Genomic DNA, 8,418 nt, shown 5'->3' on the forward strand with positions numbered 1-8,418 from the left:
CTTTCCTGCTTCCAGCCACATCCATTCTACCTAAAACATCTTTATGGATTTGATGTAAGTGCCTTCCTGTATCATGCATGTCCCAAAATTCCTGCCAAAACTCCATAACTTTTCCTTTAAGATACATAGCTCACAAAATGTCTCCAACGAGGAGTTAGCTAAAACAGTTAAGACCACTGAAGACAATAAAGAATTGCTAGGGATGGATGTTGTGGGTGAGAGTTCACTAGATGCAGATTTTATGTTGTTTGAATTAAAGAGGGTGCAAATAGGTGTTAAGAATACTTCACCTGGGAAAGATGGGATTTGCTATAAAATGATTGAGGAGGAATTATCTGATGTGGTAAAAACTGCGATTCTGATTTTATATAACAAAATTTGGGAGCAAGGAAAGCTGCCCTCCACGTCGAAAGGAGTCATTTGAGGTGGCTCGGGCATCTTTTCCGGATGCCCCCTGGATGCCTTGCTGGAGAGGTGTTCCGGGCACGTCCCATTGGGAGGAGGCCCCGGGGAAGACCCAGGACACTCTGGAGGGACTACATCTCTCTGCTGGCTTGGGAACGCCTTGGGGTTCCCCCAGAGGAGCTGGGGGAGGTGTGTGTGGATCGGGAGGTCTGGGCGGCTTTGCTTGAGCTGCTGCCCCCGCGACCCGACTCCGGATAAAGCGGAAGAAAATGGATGGATGGATGGATGGAAAGCTACCCTCTGGGTGGAAACATTCTGTGATAGTTCCTGTAGGGAAACCAGGCAAAAATAAGACAGATGTCAAATGCTACAGACCAATAGCGTTGTTGTCTAACCTATGCAAATTGATGAAGAGGATGATTACTAAGAGGTTAGTGTACAAGCTAGAAAGCAGAAGGTTGTTCACACCTTACCAGAGTGGGTTCCATAAAGGAAGAACTGCTATGGATCCTGTGGTTTGCCTAGAGAACGAAGTACGTAAAGCACAGGTCAACAAAGAATCTGTTTTGGCAACCTTTTTGATATAGAAAAAGCTGATGATATGTTATGGAAAGAAGCACTTTTACTGAAGTTAAATAAAATGGACATAGGTGGCAAAATGTTTAACTGGATCAAAGATTTTTTAATGAGTAGAACCTAGAGAATTGCACCCCACAGGGAAGTGTATGCAGTCCAATTTTGTTCCATATTATGATTAATGATGTTTTTGGTGGAGTGAGTCAGAGGGTTAACAGAGCATTATACGCTGATGATGGAGCACTGTGGGTTAAGGGATGTAATATTGATAACCTGCAGAAAAGAATGCAAATAGCAATAAACCAGGTAAAAAATGGTCACCTGCCTGGGGGTTCCGCATTTCAGTGGAGAAAATTCAATTTGTTTGTTTTACTAAGAAAAAGGTGAACCCCATAATAGACCTCAAGTTATATGGACGATCTCTTAAACAGGTTAAGGGGGTGTCTGGTTCTTCGTTAAAAAGAATTTGGCTCACAATATGCTAAACTGTTATGAAAGTGTAACACAAAGGTCAATTTTTCAAGTTACATGTATTTATTGAAAGCTAGTTTGAAATTGTAGTACACATATAGGAACAGCCTCAGAGAGACGCAGGAGGAACCAGGCCAGGGATTACCCCATAGCGCCCAGAACCCCTGTGCTCCAGAGGACCTTGGTGAGACACAGGAGGAGCTGGGCCAGGAGTCACCCCACAGAGCCCAGAACCTCCAAGCTCATGAAGTCCAAGCTTCATGCATTCCAGAACATCATCGACGGGTTAAGTGGCCTCCAGCCAGCAAAGGGAGTGAGTGGCGGAAATTTGATGATGACGTTGATGGTATCCTGGAAGCTACCATGAGGGGAGGGGCAGACAGGAAACTCCAAACAATGGCAACCGTGATCATCAGTATCGCCACGGAAAGGTTTGGGTTAGCAGAAAAGAGGGTCACTACAAACCAGTACTCCAAGAACCGCAGGGCAGAAAAGATCTCACAGCTACGCCAGGAACTACGACTCTTGAAGAGGCAGTTTAAGGGAGCAAGCGAGGACGAGAAATCAGGATTGGTAGAACTTCGAGGTATCCTTAGGAAGAAGCTGCTAACCCTCCGGCGAGCAGAATGGCACAGGAGGCAGGCCAGAGAGAGAGCCAACAGACGCGCTGCCTTTCTGGCAAACCCTTTTGGGTGTGCCAAACAGCTGCTAGGTCAAAAACATAGCGGCCACCTCACATGCTCAAAGGAGGAGGTAGACTCATATCTCCATAATACCTACAGCGATGCAACCCGGGAGGAGGACCTGGGTGAATGCAGAGGCCTGATTAATCTGCCTGCTCCGACTACTGCCCTTAACACCAAAACACCCAGTTGGAAAGAAATGGTGGCCCAACAGTGGAGATCTGCAGAAGGGGCTGGGTTCCAAAGGAGGAGAGGTCAACCACCATTGAGCAGTTTAGAACCATCTCACTGCTTAATGTCGAGGGGAAGATATTTTTCAGTATCCTCTCCCATCGGCTGTCAGTCTACCTCCTGAAGAATCAGTACATCGACACCTCAGTGCAAAAGGGGGGGATCCCAGGGGTTCCAGGATGCCTTGAACACAGTGGAGTGGTAACACAACTAATCAGAGAGGCCCGAGAAGGGAAAGGAGACCTGGCGGTACTATGGCTGGACCTAGCCAATGCGTATGGCTCCATACCTCACAAGCTAGTGGAGGCGGCATTGGAGAGGCACCATGTCCCAAGCAACATCAAAGTCCTCATTATGGATTATTATAACAGCTTTAACCTGAGGTTCACTTCCGACACAGTTACATCAGAGTATCATCGGCTGGAGAAAGGGATCATCATGGGATGTACTATTTCGGTGATACTCTTTGCCCTGGCCATGAACATGCTAGCCAAGTCTGCTGAGCCGGAATGCAGAGGCCCCCAAACCAAGTCCGGAATCTGTCAGCCTCCCATCAGGGCATTCATGGATGACCTGACAGTAACAACAGCGTCAGTCCCTGGATGCAGATGGATCCTCCAAGGTTTGGACAGACTAACCACCTGGGCTTGGATGCGCTTTAAGCCAGAAAAATCCAGGTCACTGGTCCTGAAGAGAGGGAAGGTGATTGACCGGTTCTACTTCATCACTAGGAGGTACCCGTATACCATCAGTCACAGAGAAACCAGGTGAAGAGCCTTGGAAAAACCTTCGACTGCTCCCTAAAGGATGCCGCCTCCATCAGGGCAACCAATGAACAATTGGAGAGTTGGCTGACAACAGTTGACAAGTCAGGTCTTCCGGGCCAATTCAAGGTGTGGTTATACCAGCATGGAATCCTGCCTAGAATACTGTGGCCACTGCTCATATACGAGTTTCCCATCTCTACTGTGGAAGGGTTTGAGAGGAGGATCAGCAGCCACCTGCGATGTTGGTTGGGCTTACCTCGATGCCTGAGCAGCATCGCCCTCTACGGTAATAAGACCAAGCTGACGCTCCCTATCAGCAGCCTTACTGAGGAGTTTAGGGTTACCAGAGCAAGGGAGGTGCTCCAATACAGTGATTCCAAGGATCTGAAAGTATCCCAAGCAGGCATTGAGGTGAGGACTGGCAGAAAGTGGAAGGCACAGGAGGCTGTGGACCAGGCAGAAGCACGGCTGCATCACAAAGAGCTTGTGGGATCTGCGGCAATTGGCCGGGCAGGGCTGGGAACCATTCCAACAATCCACTACAACAAACTTGAGGGAAAGGAAAGGCAGGACCTGGTTCAACGCGAAGTGAGAGCTGGGGTTGAGGAGCAGCGTGCAAGCCAGATGGTGGGATTGAGACAACAGGGCGCATGGACCAGATGGGAGGGAGCCATAGAGAGGAAGATCTCGTGGCTGGAGTTGTGGAAGGCAGAACCCTACCGCATTAAATTCTTAATCCAGTCAGTCTATGATGTCCTACCCAGCCCGTCGAACCTTTTCACTTGGGGCAAGGCTGATACCTCAGCATGCCCCTTGTGTCAGGGAAGAGGAACTCTGGAGCACATCCTCAGCAGCTGCCCTAAAGTGCTGGGGGATGGTCGCTATCGCTGGCGCCATGACCAGGTGCTGAAAGCAGTTGCTGAGTCCATCAATACTGCCATAGGCCAGAGCAAGAGCTTGAAACCATTAAGGCGGGAAATCTCATTTGTGCGAGCTGGAGAACAACCACCCGCCCGACCGAAGGCCCAGACAGGCCTCCTGGGAGCAGCGAAGGACTGGCAGTTAAGGGTGGACCTGGGGAAACAGCTTCATTTTCCTGAAAACATCATGGAAACCAGCCTTAGACCAGACATCGTCCTGTTCTCAGAGTCATCCAAGCAGGTCATTATGCTGGAGCTTACAATGCCCTGGGAGGAGAGAATGGAGGAAGCCAGTGAGAGGAAGAGGGAGAAGTACGCTGAGCTGGTGGAGGAGTGCCGCGGACGGGGGGTGGCATGCGAGGTGCCTTCCCGTCGAAGTTGGAGGAAGGGGCTTTGCAGGAAAGTCACTCTGCAAGGCCTACAGCCTTCTGGGCATCACCAGAGCACGCAAGAGAAAGGCCATCACTGCAGCATCCGAGGCTGCAGAGAGAGCCTCACGGTGGCTGTGGATCAGGAGGGACAAGCAGTGGGCGATGGCTTCTTGGACACAGGCCGGGAATTGATCACTCCTGGTCGGGTCGCCTGGGTGAGGGGGTCTGAAGTTGAAAGACCCGAAACCCCCCATGACCCCAGGTACTGTCACTGATGATGTGTCCAAGAATTTGCATTATGAGATGTATGTAATCACCACTATTTCTTTCATAAACCACAAAGCTCAAGATAACCCAGTAACTACACTCAACAAAAATATAAACGCAACACTTTTGGTTTTGCTCCCATTTTGTATGAGATGAACTCAAAGATCTAAAACTTTTTCCACATACACAATATCACCATTTCTCTCAAATATTGTTCACAAACCAGTCTAAATCTGTGATAGTGAGCACTTCTCCTTTGCTGAAATAATCCATCCCACCTCACAGGTGTGCCATATCAAGATGCTGATTAGACACCATGATTAGTGCACAGGTGTGCCTTAGACTGCCCACAATAAAAGGCCACTCTGAAAGGTGCAGTTTTATCACACAGCACAATGCCACAGATGTCGCAAGATTTGAGGGAGCATGCAGTTGGCATGCTGACAGCAGGAATGTCAACCAGAGCTGTTGCTCGTGTATTGAATGTTCATTTCTCTACCATAAGCCGTCTCCAAAGTCGTTTCAGAGAATTTGGCAGTACATCCAACCAGCCTCACAACCGCAGACCACGTGTAACCACACCAGCCCAGGACCTCCACATCCAGCATGTTCACTTCCAAGATCGTCTGAGACCAGCCACTCGGACAGCTGCTGAAACAATCGGTTTGCATAACCAAAGAATTTCTGCACAAACTGTCAGAAACCGTCTCAGGGAAGCTCATCTGCATGCTCGTCGTCCTCATCGGGGTCTCGACCTGACTCTAGTTCGTCGTTGTAACCGACTTGAGTGGGCAAATGCTCACATTCGCTGGTGTTTGGCACGTTGGAGAGGTGTTCTCTTCACGGATGATGCGAAGGAGATGTGTTGCACTGCATGAGGCAAATGGTGGTCACACCAGATACTGACTGGTATCCCCCCCAGTAAAACAAAACTGCACCTTTCAGAGTGGCCTTTTATTGTGGGCAGTCTAAGGCACACCTGTGCACTAATCATGGTGTCTAATCAGCATCTTGATATGGCACACCTGTGAGGTGGGATGGATTATCTCAGCAACGGAAAAGTGCTCACTATCACAGATTTAGACTGGTTTGTGAACAATATTTGAGGGAAATGGTGATATTGTGTATGTGGAAAAAGTTTTAGATCTTTGAGTTCATCTCATACAAAATGGGAGCAAAACCAAAAATGTTGCGTTTATATTTTTGTTGAGTATATTAACTTTAAAAATTTAACTTTTCCATTATGGAAAAGTGAAATTAATAAGAGTATGGACCCTTGCAGATGTTATTTTTGACGGACAATTCTCAGGTTGTTTTCAACTTGTTATAATTTCTTAATATGCGTATCTTTTATACAAATTGACAATGTATATCGGAGAATACATATTTCAAGTAGAATGCCCATCTAAGTGTAAATGTTAGCTATAGTTTATGCAACTTTTAACCATCCCCTTACCAAAAAGTAGTATATGCAAGTATGTTTCAAGTATACTTCTAGTTTACTTTTTATATACTTATCAGTACTATTTTTTGGTAAGGGTCTATATCTCCCACTTGGTTTTGACAGACGGCGTAACATCCGCAAGGGTCGTTTTTAATTTTTTGTACTTAAAATTGACTCAAGGGCCTTTTATTTACTTTTATTTTTTCATTTCATGGGTTTTCTATTGACTAACGCACAGTGCAATTGCCTTGAGGTTGGTTTGAAAACAATATGACCTGGTTGAAAAAGTGAGGTCCAATCCTGTTATGTGATGAAAAAAGTGGATTTTCCAAACTTCTTTTCAATTTTTCTTTATTTTATGAGCAACGAAATACACTCAAATTATGCATACTATATATACATTAGTTACATTAGTGTTAACAATAACAAACATTTCTATTCAACAATCCATATTTAATAAACACATTCATGAAGTACCTCAGGTGTAATATAACGGTTTAGCATATTGTGAGCTGTAATCCGGTTGATTCTTGATTATGGATGTATAGTTTATAAATTTGCAGCAAAAACTGTGTTAGCCAGACTTGACAGTGTCCAGGCCAAAGCTCTTCGGCTGTGTTGTGGAGCCTTCAGAACATCGCCAGTTCCAGCCCTGCAAGTAGAAGTAGGGGAGATGCCTTTAAGTCTTAGAAGGTTGAAAGTCTCACTCGCTTACTGGGTACATTTACAAGGGCATGAGGCTACACATCCTACAAAGCAGGTGTTAGAGGATTGCTGGGAATATGGGCGCACTGTGACTTCAAGTTTTGGATGGAATGGCAATACAGAGGCAGATGACATGGGAATCAGTACAATGCCTTGCAATAACACTGTCAAATTAAGCGCAATTCCACCTTGGTTCTTCTGCTCACATACACTGAGGAAAATAAGTATTTTAACACCCTGCAATTTTGCAAGTTCTCCCACTTAGAAATCATGGAGGGGTCTGAAATTTTCATCTTAGGTGCATGTCCACTGTGAGAGACATAATGTAAAAAAACAAAAAAAACAATCTGGAAATCACAATGTATGATTTTTTATAATTTATTTGTATGTTACTGCTGCAAACACCTGTGAAAATCAGTGCTAACATTTGGTACAGTAGCCTTTGTTTGCAATTACAGAGGTCAAATGTTTCCTGTAGTTTTTCATCGGGTTTTCACACACTGCAGCAGGGATTTTGGTCCACTCCTCCATACAGATCTTCTCCAAATCTTTCAGGTTTGGAGTATCAGCTCCCTCCAAAGATTTTCTATTGAGTTCAGGTCTGGAGACTGGCCAGGCCACTCCAGGACCTTGAAATGCTTCTTATGGAGCCCCTCCCTAGTTGTCCTGGCTGTGTGTTTGGGGTCATTGTCATGCTGGAAGACCCAGCCATGACCCATCTTCAATGCTCTTACTGAGCGAAGGAGGTTGTTTGCCAAAATCTCTCAATACATGACCCCATCCATCCTCCCTTCAATACGGTGCAGTCGTCCTGTCCCCTTTGTAGAAGAGCACCCCCAGAGTATGATGTTTCCACCCCCATGCTTCATGGTTGGGATGGTTTTCTTGGGGTTGTTCTCATCCTCTAAACATGGTAAGAGTAGTTGATTCCAAAAAGCTCTGTTCTGGTCTCATCTGACCACATGACCTTCTCCCATGCCTCCTCTGGATCATCCAGATGGTCACTGGTGAACTTCAAACGGGCCTGGACTGGGGCTGGCTTGAGCAGGGGGACCTTGCTGCTCTACAGGATTTTAAACCATGACAGCATCATGTGTTACTAATGTAATCTTTGTGACTGTGGTCCCAGCTCTCTTCAGGTGATTGACCAGGTCCTCCTGTGTAGTTCGGAGCTTTCTCAGAATCATCCTTACCCCACAAAGTGAGATCTTGCATGGAATCCCAGACCGAGGGAGATTGACAGTCATCTTGTGTTTCTTCCACTTTCTAATAAATAATCATAACAGTTGTTGTCTTCTACCAAGCTGCTTGCCTGTTGTCCTGTTGTCCATCCCAGCCTTGTGCAGGTCTACAGTTTTGTCCCTGGTGTCCTTAGACAGCTCTTTGGTCTTGGCTATGGTGGACAGGTTGGAGTGTGATTGATTGAGTGTGTGAACAGGTGTCTTTTATACAGGTAACAAGTTCAAACAGGTGCAATTAATACAGGTAAAGAGGGCAGAATAAGAGGGCCTCTTAAAGAAACATTAACAGGTTTGTGTGAGCCAGAATGCTTGCTGGTTGGAAGGTGTTCAAATACTT

General features: G+C 46.2%; 1 pseudogene; it reads left to right on the forward strand.

The window, feature by feature from the left end:
* The first annotated feature begins 1,723 nt into the window (after window positions 1-1,723).
* Window positions 1,724-4,700, forward strand: LOC117520888 (annotated as a pseudogene).
* The last annotated feature ends 3,718 nt before the right edge of the window (window positions 4,701-8,418 follow it).

The sequence above is a fragment of the Thalassophryne amazonica genome, chromosome 11, assembly GCF_902500255.1.
Source record: "Thalassophryne amazonica chromosome 11, fThaAma1.1, whole genome shotgun sequence".
NCBI classification, from domain to species: Eukaryota; Metazoa; Chordata; class Actinopteri; order Batrachoidiformes; family Batrachoididae; genus Thalassophryne; species Thalassophryne amazonica.